Genomic DNA, 12,679 nt, shown 5'->3' with positions numbered 1-12,679 from the left:
AAATTCGTGCACCAAGTTTTTGGCACCGTTGCCGGGGATTGTTGAGTTTGAACAATTGAAGGTTTATTTTATTTCTTAGATTAGGAATAATTTATTTTTGCTGTTATAGAGTCATCAAATTTTGATAGGATAGTTTCTTTTCAAAAATTTCTTTTCAAAAATTATTTTTCTTAATTAATTGTTAATTTTTCGTGAGCCTAGTGTCTTGTTCTAAGTTTGGTGTCAATTGCATCTTTTATAATTTTTTCTAAAATTTTCGACTTGTGTTCTTTGTTCTTCATTGATCTTCAAGTTGTTCTTGTGTATTTTTCTTGATTGATCTTTAATTTTGCTTGTTCTGTGTCTTTTCTTGTTTTTCTTATACTAATCCAAAGCATTAGTCTTCTAAAAAGAATATACCCATTCAGAACAATTGTTACCTTTTCTGCCCATTTGGCTAGAATATTGGTTTATATTCTTGATAAGGGAGCACCAGTACTTTTGGAAATCTTTTTCAAAAATAATTTTTCTTTGATTTAATCTTGTACCAAACTTTAAGTTTGGTGTTTTCTTGTTAATCTTTTCATGAATTTCGAAAATTTATTTTGATTTTCTAAAAATTTTAAGTTTGGTGTTCTTTCTTTTGTTCTTGGTGTTCTTGAGTTTTCTTGTGTCTTGATCTTAAAATTTTTAAGTTTGGTGTTCCTTGGTGTTTTCCCTCCAAAAATTTTCGAAAATAAGGAGCATTAGATCTAAAAATTTTAAGTCTTGTGCCTTTTGTGTGTTTTTCTCTTTCATCATAAAATTCAAAATTAAAAAAAAAATTTATATTTTCTAACTAATCTTGAACTACTTTTTCGAATTTTTTTTATACATAAAATTTTAGATTTTAATTTCAATTTTTTTCGAAAAAAATCTTCAAAAAAAAAATTTTTTAACTTCTTTTTATATATTTTGTTTTTACTTATTCCATTTTTTTTAAATCAACATATAAATTATCTCTTGTAATCCAATATGGAAGCAAGTAGGAATGAACAGTCCAAGAGGACTCTGGGGTCATATGCTAACCCCACTACTGCTTCATATGGGAGTAGTATCTGTATACCCTCCATTGGAGTCAGTAGCTTTGAGCTGAATCCTCAGCTCATTATCATGGTGCAGCAAAACTGCCAGTACTCTGGTCTTCCACATGAAGAACCTACAGAATTTCTCGCATAATTTCTGCAAATTACTGATACAGTACATGATAAGGAAGTAGATCAGGATGTCTACAGATTATTACTGTTTCCATTTGCTGTAAAAGATCAAGCTAAGAGGTGGTTAAATAACCAGCCTAAGAACAGCATAAAAACATGGAAACAGCTGTCAGAAAAATTCCTGAATCACTATTTCCCTCCAAAACGGATGACACAGCTAAGGCTAAGCATCCAAGGCTTCAAACAAGGAGATAATGAATCCCTTTATGATGCCTGGGAGAGATACAGAGAGATGCTAAGAAAATGCCCCTCTGAAATGTTCTCAGAATGGGTGCAATTAGACATCTTCTATTATGGGCTTACAGAAAAAGCTCAGATTTCTCTAGACCACTCAGCTGGTGGATCTATACATATGAGGAAAACAATTGAAGAAGCTCAAGAGCTCATTGATACAGTTGCCAGAAATCAGCATCTGTACCTAAGCAGTGAATCTTCCATGAAAGAAGAAGCTAAAACAGTAACTGCAGAACTCAGTCCGGTGGATCAGGCTAATGAAATTAATCAACAATTGGACTTTCTAACTCAGCAGCTAGCCGAATTCAAGGAAATATTACAGGAAACAAGAATGGCTAACAGGAATATGGAAGTGCAATTAAAGCAGACAGAAAAGCAACTGTCAAAACAAATAGCAGAAGAATGCCAAGCAGTTCAATTAAGAAGTGGGAAAACATTAAATACCTCACTTCAAGACAGCAGGAAGCTAAGAAATGAACAGATGTCTACTCAAAATCTCTCTGAGGACAATCAGAGCCCAGAGAGGAATGATGCTGGCGCTGAACGCCCAGACCATGCTCATTCCTGGCGTTCAACGCCAGAAACAAGCATGAATCCGGCGTTGAACGCCCAAAAGGAACATGGTTCTGGCGTTCAAACGCCAGTAACCAACAAGGAAGTGGCGTCTAACGCCACTCCAGCTTCCACCCCTGGCATTCAAATGCCAGTGAGTGATCAGTCACATACAAGTGCTGATAACAACCCTTTTAAAAAGGCTTCCCAACCCACTTCTGTAGGTAATAAACCTGCAGCAACTAAGGTTGAGGAATACAAAGCCAAAATGCCTTATCCTCAAAAACTCCGCCAAGCGGAATAGGATAAGCAATTTGCCCGCTTTGCAGACTATCTCAGGACTCTTGAAATAAAGATTCCGTTTGCAGAAGCACTTGAGCAAATACCCTCTTATGCTAAGTTCATGAAAGAGATCTTAAGTCATAAGAAGGATTGGAGGGAGACTAAAAAAGTTTACCTCACTGAAGAATGCAGTGCAGTCATTCTGAAAAGCTTACCTGAGAAGCTTAAAGATCCTGGGAGCTTTATGATACCATGCACATTAGAGGGTACTTGTACCAAGCAAGCTTTATGTGATCTTGGGGCAAGTATCAACCTAATACCTGCATCTACTATCAGAAAGCTTGGTTTAACTGAAGAAATCAAACCAACCAGGATATGTCTTCAACTTGCTGATGGCTCCATTAAATACCCATCAGGAGTGATTGAAGACATGATTGTCAAGGTTTGGCCATTCGCCTTCCCTACTGACTTTGTGGTGCTGGAAATGGAGGAGCACAAGAGTGCAACTCTCATTCTAGGAAGACCTTTCCTAGCAACTGGCCGAACCCTCATTGATGTCCAAAAAGGGGAAGTAACCTTGAGAGTCAATGAGGAGGAGTTTAAGTTGAATATTGTCAAAGCCATGCAACATCCAGACACCCCAAATGACTGCATGAGTGTTGATATTATTGACTCTCTGGTAAGAGAGGTCAATATGGCTGAGAGTCTCGAATCAGAGCTAGAAGACATCTTTAAAGATGTTCAGCCTGATTTGGAGGAATCAGAGAAGATAATAGAACCTCTGAAAATCCCTCAAGAAGAGGAGAAACCTCCAAAACCCGAACTCAAACCATTACCATCATCCCTGAAATATGCATTTCTGGGAGAAGGTGATACCTTTCCTGTAATTATAAGCTCTACCTTAGAGCCACAGGAAGAGGAAGCACTAATTCAAGTGCTAAGGACGCACAAGACAGCTCTTGGGTGGTCCATTAGTGATCTTAAGGGCATTAGCCCAGCCAGATGCATGCACAAAATCTTGCTGGAGGATGACGCCAAGCCAGTGGTTCAACCACAAAGGCGGCTGAATCCAGCTATGAAAGAAGTGGAGCAGAAATAGGTCACTAAATTACTAGAGGCTGGGATTATTTATCCTATTTCTGACAACCCCTGGGTAAGCCCTGTCCAAGTTGTCCCTAAGAAAGGAGGCATGACAGTGGTTCATAATGAGAAAAATGAACTGGTTCCTACAAGGACAGTTACAGGGTGGCGTATGTGCATTGATTATAGAAGGCTCAATACAGCCACCAGAAAGGATCATTTTCCTTTACCATTCATAGACCAGATGCTAGAAAGACTAGCAGGTCATGAATACTACTGCTTCCTGGATGGATATTCAGGTTATAATCAAATTGCAGTAGATCCCCAGGATCAAGAGAAAACGGCATTCACATGTCCATCTGGAGTATTTGCTTACAGAAGGATGCCATTTGGTCTGTGCAATGCACCTGCAACCTTTCAGAGGTGCATGCTCTCAATTTTCTCTGATATGGTGGAAAAATTCCTGGAAGTCTTCATGGATGACTTCTCAGTATTTGGAGACTCATTCAGCTCCTGCCTTAACCATTTAGCACTTGTTCTGAAAAGATGCCAAGAGACTAACCTGGTTTTAAACTGGGAGAAATGTCACTTTATGGTGACTGAAGGAATTGTCCTTGGGCATAAAATTTCGAACAAGGGAATAGAGGTGGATCAAGCTAAGGTAGAAGTAATTGAAAAATTACCACCACCTGCTAATGTTAAGGCAATCAGAAGCTTTTTGGGGCATGCAGGATTCTATAGGAGGTTTATAAAGGATTTTTCAAAAATCGCCAAACCTCTGAGCAACCTGCTAGCTGCTGACACGCCATTTATCTTTGATAAAGAGTGTCTGCAGGCATTTGAGACTCTGAAAGCTAAATTGGTTACAGCACCAATAATCTCTGCACCAGACTGGACATTACCATTTGAACTGATGTGTGATGCCAGTGACCATGCCATTGGTGCAGTGTTGGGACAAAGGCATGACAAGCTTCTGCACGTCATTTACTATGCCAGCCGTGTCCTAAATGATGCACAGAAGAATTACACAACCACAGAAAAAGAGCTACTTGCAGTGGTTTACGCCATTAACAAATTCAGATCCTATTTAGTAGGATCAAAAGTGATTGTGTACACTGATCATGCTGCTCTTAAATATCTACTCACAAAGCAGGATTCAAAACCCAGACTCATCAGATGGGTGTTGCTTCTGCAAGAGTTTGATATAGAAATAAGAGACAGAAAAGGGACAGAGAATCAAGTAGCGATCACCTGTCCCGAATAGAACCAGTAGAAGGGGCGTCCCTCCCTCTCACTGAGATCTCTGAAACCTTTCCGGATGAACAACTATTTACCATCCAGGAAGTGCCATGGTTTGCAGACATTGCAAACTACAAGGCAGTGAGATTCATACCCAAAGAGTACAGTAGGGTGCAATCAAAGAAATTAATCACAGATGCAAAGTACTATCTTTGGGATGAACCATATCTCTTCAAGAGATGTGCAGACGGAGTAATCCGTAGATGTGTGCCTAAGGAAGAAGCGCAAAAGATTTTATGGCACTGCCATGGATCACAGTATGGAGGACATTTTGGAAGTGAGCGAACAGCCACAAGGGTCCTCCAAAGTGGCTTCTACTGGCCCACTCTCTATAAAGATTCCCGAGCATTTGTGCTTAATTGTGACAGTTGCCAAAGATCAGGCAACTTACCTCACAGTTATGCCATGCCTCAACAAGGAATCTTGGAGATTGAGTTGTTTAATGTATGGGGTATTGACTTCATAGGACCTTTCCCACCATCATACTCAAACATTTATATTCTGGTGGCAGTGGATTATGTATCCAAATGGGTGGAGGCTATTGCAACACCCACTAATGACACTAAAACAGTGTTAAAATTCCTCCAGAAAAACATTTTCAGCAGATTTGGTATCCCTAGAGTATTAATCAGTGATGGGGGTACTCATTTCTGCAATAAACAGCTTTACTCTGCTCTGGTACGTTATGGAGTTAGCCACAGGGTAGCTACTCCATATCACCCACAAACTAATGGGCAGGCTGAAGTCTCAAATAGAGAACTCAAAAGAATCCTGGAACGGACTGTAATTAACCGTAGAAAGGATTGGGCAAGAAGCTTGGATGATGCTCTGTGGGCATACAGAACAGCATTTAAGACCCCTATAGGGACCTCTCCATACCAGCTTGTGTATGGAAAGGCATGTCACTTGCCAGTGGAACTGGAACACAAGGCCTACTGGGCAACCAGATTCCTAAACCTTGATGCCAAGTTAGCTGGAGAAAAACGATTGCTCCAGTTAAATGAGCTAGAGGAATTTAGACTCAATGCTTTCGAGAATGCAAAAATTTACAAGGAGAAAGCAAAAAGATGGCATGATAAGAAATTGTCATCCAGAGTCTTTGAGCCAGGGCAGAAAGTTCTGTTATTTAATTCAAGGCTCAAATTATTCCCTGGGAAATTAAAATCCCGGTGGAGAGGTCCATATGTAATCACAAGCGTATCACCATATGGATACATAGAACTTCAGGATAGTGACTCTAACAAAAAGTTCATTGTTAATGGACAAAGAGTTAAACACTATCTTGAAGGTAATTTCGAGCAAGAATGCTCAAGACTGAGACTTAATTGAAGATCAGTGATAGTCCAGCTAATGACATTAAAGAAGCGCTTACTGGGAGGCAACCCAGCCATTTACAAAGTTTATTTACTAATTAAATTAATTTTCTTTTCTTTGCAGGTTTAAGTCCAAGTATCTTCAAAGGTGAAATAGCAATTGGTTGAAGTCACAGAGTTACAGGGAAATTCGGAAGCTCACTGGCGTGAGAAAGCCAGTAAGAAACACTTTGGGCGTTAAACGCCCAAAAGAAGCACCCACTGGGCGTTTAACGCCAGTAAGGGTAGCCATCTGGGCGTTAAACGCCAGAAAGGAGCATCTTCTGGGCGTTAAACGCCAGAAAGAAGCACCTTCTGGGCGTTTAACGCCAGTCTGCTAGCATCCTGGGCGTTCAGAAAAACGCCCAGTGACAAAGGACTTCCTGGCGTTCAACGCCAGAAAGAAGCATCATCTGGGCGTTGAACGCCCAGGAAAAGCAACAAGTGGGCGTTAAACGCCCAAAACATGCATCGTTTGGGCGTTTAACGCCAGGATGGTGGGAGGAGGTACAAATTCGTTTTTCTTTATAATTTTTCAAAATTTTATGTTTCAATTCATGATTTCTTGCATAAACATGTTTCAAAATATCATCTTCAATTCCAAAAGTTTTTATCCTAATTTCTAAAAACCCTTATTTCTAAAAATCCACGTTTCAAAAATATTAAATATATCTTAATCCATAAAGCCAAATGGTTTTCCAATCCAATCCAACTCTTTTAAGTTTATTTTCAAAACTCAATTATCTTTTAAATCTTTTTCAAAATAAAAATTTTTCAAATTTATCTTTTAATTTATTATTCATATCTTTCTCTTTTTAAACTATATCTTTTTCTGATCATATCTTTTAAAATCATATCTTCTATCTTATCTTTTCTTATTTTCGAAAATTACCCACCCCCCTCCCTATATTTTGAGTTCGGCGCCTCCTCCTCATCCTCCTCCCACACTTGCTCTCCTTCTATCCCTCTTCTTTCTTCTCTTTGCTTGGGGACAAGCAAAGCTCTAAGTTTGGTGTGTTTTACCCGTGATCACAAAAACATACCCACTAAAGATCATGGCTCCTAAAGGAAAACAACCCAACCCAAGAGGCAAGAAAGAAAGCACTCCAAAGCCACTTTGGAATCAAGGGAAGTTCTTAACTAAAGAACATTCAGACCATTACTACAAGATAATGAGTCACAGATCCGTGATCCCGGAAGTCAGATTTGATCTGAAAGAAGATGAATATCCGGAGATCCAAGAGCAAATTCGAAATAGGAATTGGGAAATTCTGGCCAATCCTGAAACGAAAGTGGGAAGGAACATGGTTCAGGAATTCTATGCTAATCTATGGCAGACAGACAGGCAAAGAATAATTGGAGCTGCTCTCTTTGACCATCGGACTGTAGTCAGAGGAAAGATCATTCATACCAATTCTGACAAGATCAGGGAGATATTTAAGCTTCCCCAACTGAAAGATGACCCAGACTCCTTTAATAGGAGAATGATGAGAGTCAATAAAGGGCTGGACAAGGTTCTGGAGGACATATGCATCCCTGGAGCCAAGTGGACCACCAGCACGACTGGCATCCCAGTTCAACTCAAAAGGGAAGATCTGAAACCAGTAGCCAGAGGTTGGCTGGATTTCATAGGGCGTTCCATATTGCCCACCAGCAACCGTTCTGAAGTCACTATTAAAAGAGCAGTAATGATCCACTGCATCATGTTGGGAAAAGAAGTGGAAGTCCATCAGCTGATCTCCTGTGAGCTATATAAAATAGCAAACAAGAATTCTAAGGATGCCAGATTGGCTTATCCAAGCCTAATTTCTATGCTTTGCAAAGATGCTGGAGTAAAGATGGGAATAACTGAATATATCCTAATTGAAAAGCCCATTACTGGAATATCAATGGTCAGACAACAGCAACAAGATGATTCAACCAAGAGGAGAGCACAAGAAGCCCTCCCAGAACTGCCCCAATTCGAATATTGGGAACATCTTGAGGCTTCTATTTCCAGATTACAAGAAGCTATGGACCAAATAAAGGAAGAACAGAATAATCAAAGTAGCATGATTTGCAAACTGCTCAAGGAACAGGAGGAGCAAGGGCGTGATCTAAGGGAGCTGAAGCGCCAAAAATTAATCCTTGAACAGCACCCCACAGATTAGAGGAACATCTACTCCTCAAAACAACAGGTTGCTGAGTTCCAATTTTTCTGCTTTAGCTTAGTGATAGTATTATTATAGAAATTCACCTTAGGAGATATTTAGTAGTAATTAGTATGTCTATTTTGATTTTATTTCCAATTAAGCTATAATTTATTTTTCTCATCATCATCAGGCATGAATAAAGTAGTAGATTTTTAGAATAAAGAAGTAATCTATATTTTTCGAGTTCTCAATAATAAAATTATAATTAATTATATGTGGTGGCAATACTTTTTGTTCTCTGAATGAATGCTTGAACAGTGCATAATTTGTACTTTGAATTTGATGAATATTGGCTCCTGAAAGGATGAGGAACACGAAAAATATTATTGATGATCTGAAAAATCATGAAATTGATTCTTGAAGCAAGAAAAAGCAGTCAAAAAAAAAAAAAACAAGCCATGAGCTCTAGGTAAGGGTAAAAAGGATCCAAGGCTTTGAGCATCAATGGATAGGAGGGCCCAAGGAAATAAAATCCAGGCCTCAGCAGCTAAACCAAGCTGTCCCTAACCATGTGCTTGTGGCATGCAGGTTCAAGTTACAAACTTGAGACTGAGTGGTTAAAGTCGTGATCCAAGGCAAACAGAGTGTGCCTAAGAGCTTGGATACCTCTGACTGGGGACTTTAGCAAAGCTAAGTCACAATCTGAAAAGGTTCAACTAGTCATGTGTCTGTGGCATTTATGTATCTGGTGGTAATACTGGAAAACAAAGTGCTTAGGGCCACAGCCAAGACTCATAAAATAACTGTGTTCAAGAATCAACATACTACACTAGGAGAGTCAATAATACTATCTGAATTCTGAGTTCCTAAGGATGCCAATCATTCTGAAATTCAAAAGATACAGGGAGATGCCAAAACTGTTCAGAAACAAAAAGCTACAAGCCCCGCTCATCTAATAAGAATCTGAGCTTCATTTTAAAATTCTAAAATATTATTACTTCTTAATTTCTGTTAGAACCTATTTTATTCATCTAGTTGCTTGAGGACAAGCAACAGTTTAAGTTTGGTGTTGTGATGAGCGGATATTTTATACGCTTTTTGGGGGTAATTTCATGTAGATTTTAGCATGTTTTAGTTAGTTTTTAGTAGAATAATGTTAGTTTTTAGGCAAAAATCATATTTTTGGACTTTACTATGAGTGTGTGTATTTTTCTGTGATTTCAGGTATTTTCTGGCTGAAATTGAGGGAGTTGAGCAAAAATCTGAGTTAGGCTGAAAAAGGACTGCTGATGCTGTTGGATCCTGACCTCCCTGCACTCGAAATGGATTTTCTGGAGCTACAAGAGTCCAATTGGTGCGCTCTCAACGGCGTTGGAAAGCAGACATCCAGGGCTTTCCAGCATTATATAATAGTCCATACTTTGCACGAAGATAGACGACGTAACTTGGCGTTGAACGCCAAGTTCATGCTGCTGTCTGGAGTTAAACGCCAGAAAAACGTCATGATCCGGAGTTGAACGCCCAAAACACGTCATAACCTGGAGTTTAACGCCAAGAAAGGCCTCTACTCGTGGATAGCTTTAGTCTCAGCCCCAGCACACACCAAGTGGGCCCCAGAAGTGGATTTCTGCACCAATTATCTTAGTTTATTCATTTTCTGTAAACCTAGGTTACTAGTTTACTATTTAAAAAACTTTTACAGACATTTCTTGTACCTCATGACATTTTCATATCTGAATTACATACTTTGTGACGGCATGAGTCTCTAAACTCCATTGTTGGGGGTGAGGAGCTCTGCAGCGTCTCGATGATTTAATACAATTCCTTTGTTTTCCATTCAAACACGCTTGTTCTTATCTAAGATGTTTATTCGCGCTTAATTGTGAAGAGGTGATGATCCGTGACACTCATCACCTTCCTCAATCCATGAACGTGTGCCTGACAACCACCTCCGTTCTACATCAGATTGAATGAATATCTCTTAGATTCCTTAACCAGAATCTTCGTGGTATAAGCCGGATCGATGGCGGCATTCATGAGAATTCGGAAAGTCTAAACCTTGTCTGTGGTATTCCGAGTAGGATTCCGGGATTGAATGACTGTGACGTGCTTCAAACTCCTGAGGGCTGGGCGTTAGTGATAGACGCAAAAGAATCAATGGATTCTATTCCAACCTGATTGAGAACCGACAGATGATTAGCCGTGCTGTGACAGAGCATAGGAACGTTTTCACTGAGAGGATGGGAAGTAGCCACTGACAACGGTGACACCCTACATAGAGCTTGCCATGGAAGGAGCCTTGCGTGTGTTGAAGGATTTCAAGGAAGAGTTGAAGTCAAGGACAAAGCATCTCCAAAACTCCAACATATTCCCCATTACTGCACAACAAGTAACGCTATTATTCTCTATTATTTTAACTTACAATTTAAATACTTTGACTTCTTACAATTAAATCCAAATCACCTTATTGACCTCCTGACTAAGATCAATAAAATAAACATTGATTGCTTCAAACCAATAATCTCCGTGGGATCGACCCTTACTCACGTAAGGTATTACTTGGACGACCCAGTGCACTTGCTGGTTAGTTGTGCGAATTACAAATTCGTGCACAAGCGCGCAGTGGAATTTGACCGCAGTACCGACTGAGACCTGTCTGGTACTGTAGCTGAGAAAATGATTATGAGTAAATAAGATTAAGAAATGAGGAATTATAATTAGGAGTAGAAATTTGAAGTGCGATTTAGAGCGCTATCTTAAAGGTTTGGCCAAATTGGCAACGGACAAAATAATGAACTGCAAGTGGACCAGACCAACATATATAAACATTAGTTATGAGCATTCAGCTCATTTTACCCTAAAGGAGGTGGGGCGCTGAAATAGAGAAGAGAAAGAGAGAAAACATACTTCTTTGATCTTCAATACATAACTGAGCTACGACTCGTTGACGAGTTTGCGCAGCGTCGTTTCTCATTCTCTAATTTTTTTTTGTATGATATTCCATTCATCTCTGCCCAGTTTTCGATATTCTCCATTGTTACACGTTTTTGGGTGTTAGTGTTGAAATCTTGTGATTTTGGGTGTTTAGGGATACTCCAACATGGATTCCAAGTGGGTTCTATCCCTACTTCATATGGGCTGAGGTAAGAAGTGCTCAAATCCTTGTGATTTGTCATTTTTATGAGCCCTAGGTTGATGTATGTATGTGATATTGGTTATGTTAGTGTATTTGATGATCTTGGTGCACATTGGGAGATTGGTGTTGCTTGAGGAGCTTTGGTGAGGCTTGGACTAAGGTTGGTGGAGACTTCTAAAGAAGAGGCTCAATTGATTTGGCTACAAGAGGTACGGTTTAAGTTTATTTAAGTACCGTGTGGTGTGATGAGAATTCCTAGGCTAGATGCCCCTAGGTTAAGTTTGGATTGTGTAAATGGTTGGTGCTAATATGCATAGTTGGTATGTAATGTGAATTGATGATTGGGTTGAGAATTGTGTGGCCTTGTATGCTTGGTGTATTGAAATTGATGTATTGGGTAATGAGTATTGATTTGTGGTTTATGCATTTAAATTGTGAAATTGGGCCGGAGGCCGTGAATTTTGGGCCAGAGGCCGAAAAGAGGTAAGTAAGGTAAGTTGATGTGTGCATTGTATGATGACACAAGTGATTGGATGATTTCAGATAATGAATATATGAATGATTGGGTTGGTTATTGAATAATGAGGTTTGAGGAGTTGAAGTGTGGAATTGGTAATTTTGGGTGAAATTGTATAGATGAGGTATGTTTGGTTTTGGTTGAGATATGTTATGTGGTCATATATGTATATGATTATTGATGCCTTGAGGTATGATATGCATGAGAGATATGTATGTTGTGATATATGTTGAGGAATGATTGAGGTTGATTTGGGGTGAAACACGTGATAGTGAGTATGATATTGATTATGTATAATGATGGTTGAATGAAATAGTATTGTTGGAAATTGGGATGGGAAGGATGTATGACATGTTATGTGTTGTAATTTGCCATTTGTTGAAATGGGTAAAAATGGTTATATGGCGGTTTGTGAATGTGGTAAAGTTAATGTTGAGTGAGGAGGCTTGATGTTGATTTGATAATTTCATTGATTTCAAAAAAGGTTAAATTGGCATGTTTTGATTGATTTTGAAAAGGTTGAAATGGTTGTTTTGAAATGGCACTTTTGGTTTTTATGAAAAATATGGTTTTTGGGCATACTTTGATGGGACATAACTTGGACTCTGGATCTCGTTTTGTGCCAAATTGTTTAGAATGAAATTGGATTCGGGATGTCCATGTCGTTCGAAGAACGGGCGAAAAACGATTTAAAATGAGAGTTATGTCCATCGGAAGATTGGGGGTTGAATTTGTAATTCTGCAGCTTTTAACTCAGAAAATTTTTAGCAGAATACCCTTGCGTGGGCGCACTTGGCGCGTACGCGCGTTCTTCCAGAAGGCACCATCCACGCGTGTGCGTGGTGTGCGCGGGCGCGCCG

This window comes from Arachis hypogaea, chromosome 6 (assembly GCF_003086295.3).
Source record: "Arachis hypogaea cultivar Tifrunner chromosome 6, arahy.Tifrunner.gnm2.J5K5, whole genome shotgun sequence".
In the NCBI taxonomy this organism is placed as follows: domain Eukaryota; kingdom Viridiplantae; phylum Streptophyta; class Magnoliopsida; order Fabales; family Fabaceae; genus Arachis; species Arachis hypogaea.
Note: the sequence above shows the minus strand (reverse complement) of the source record.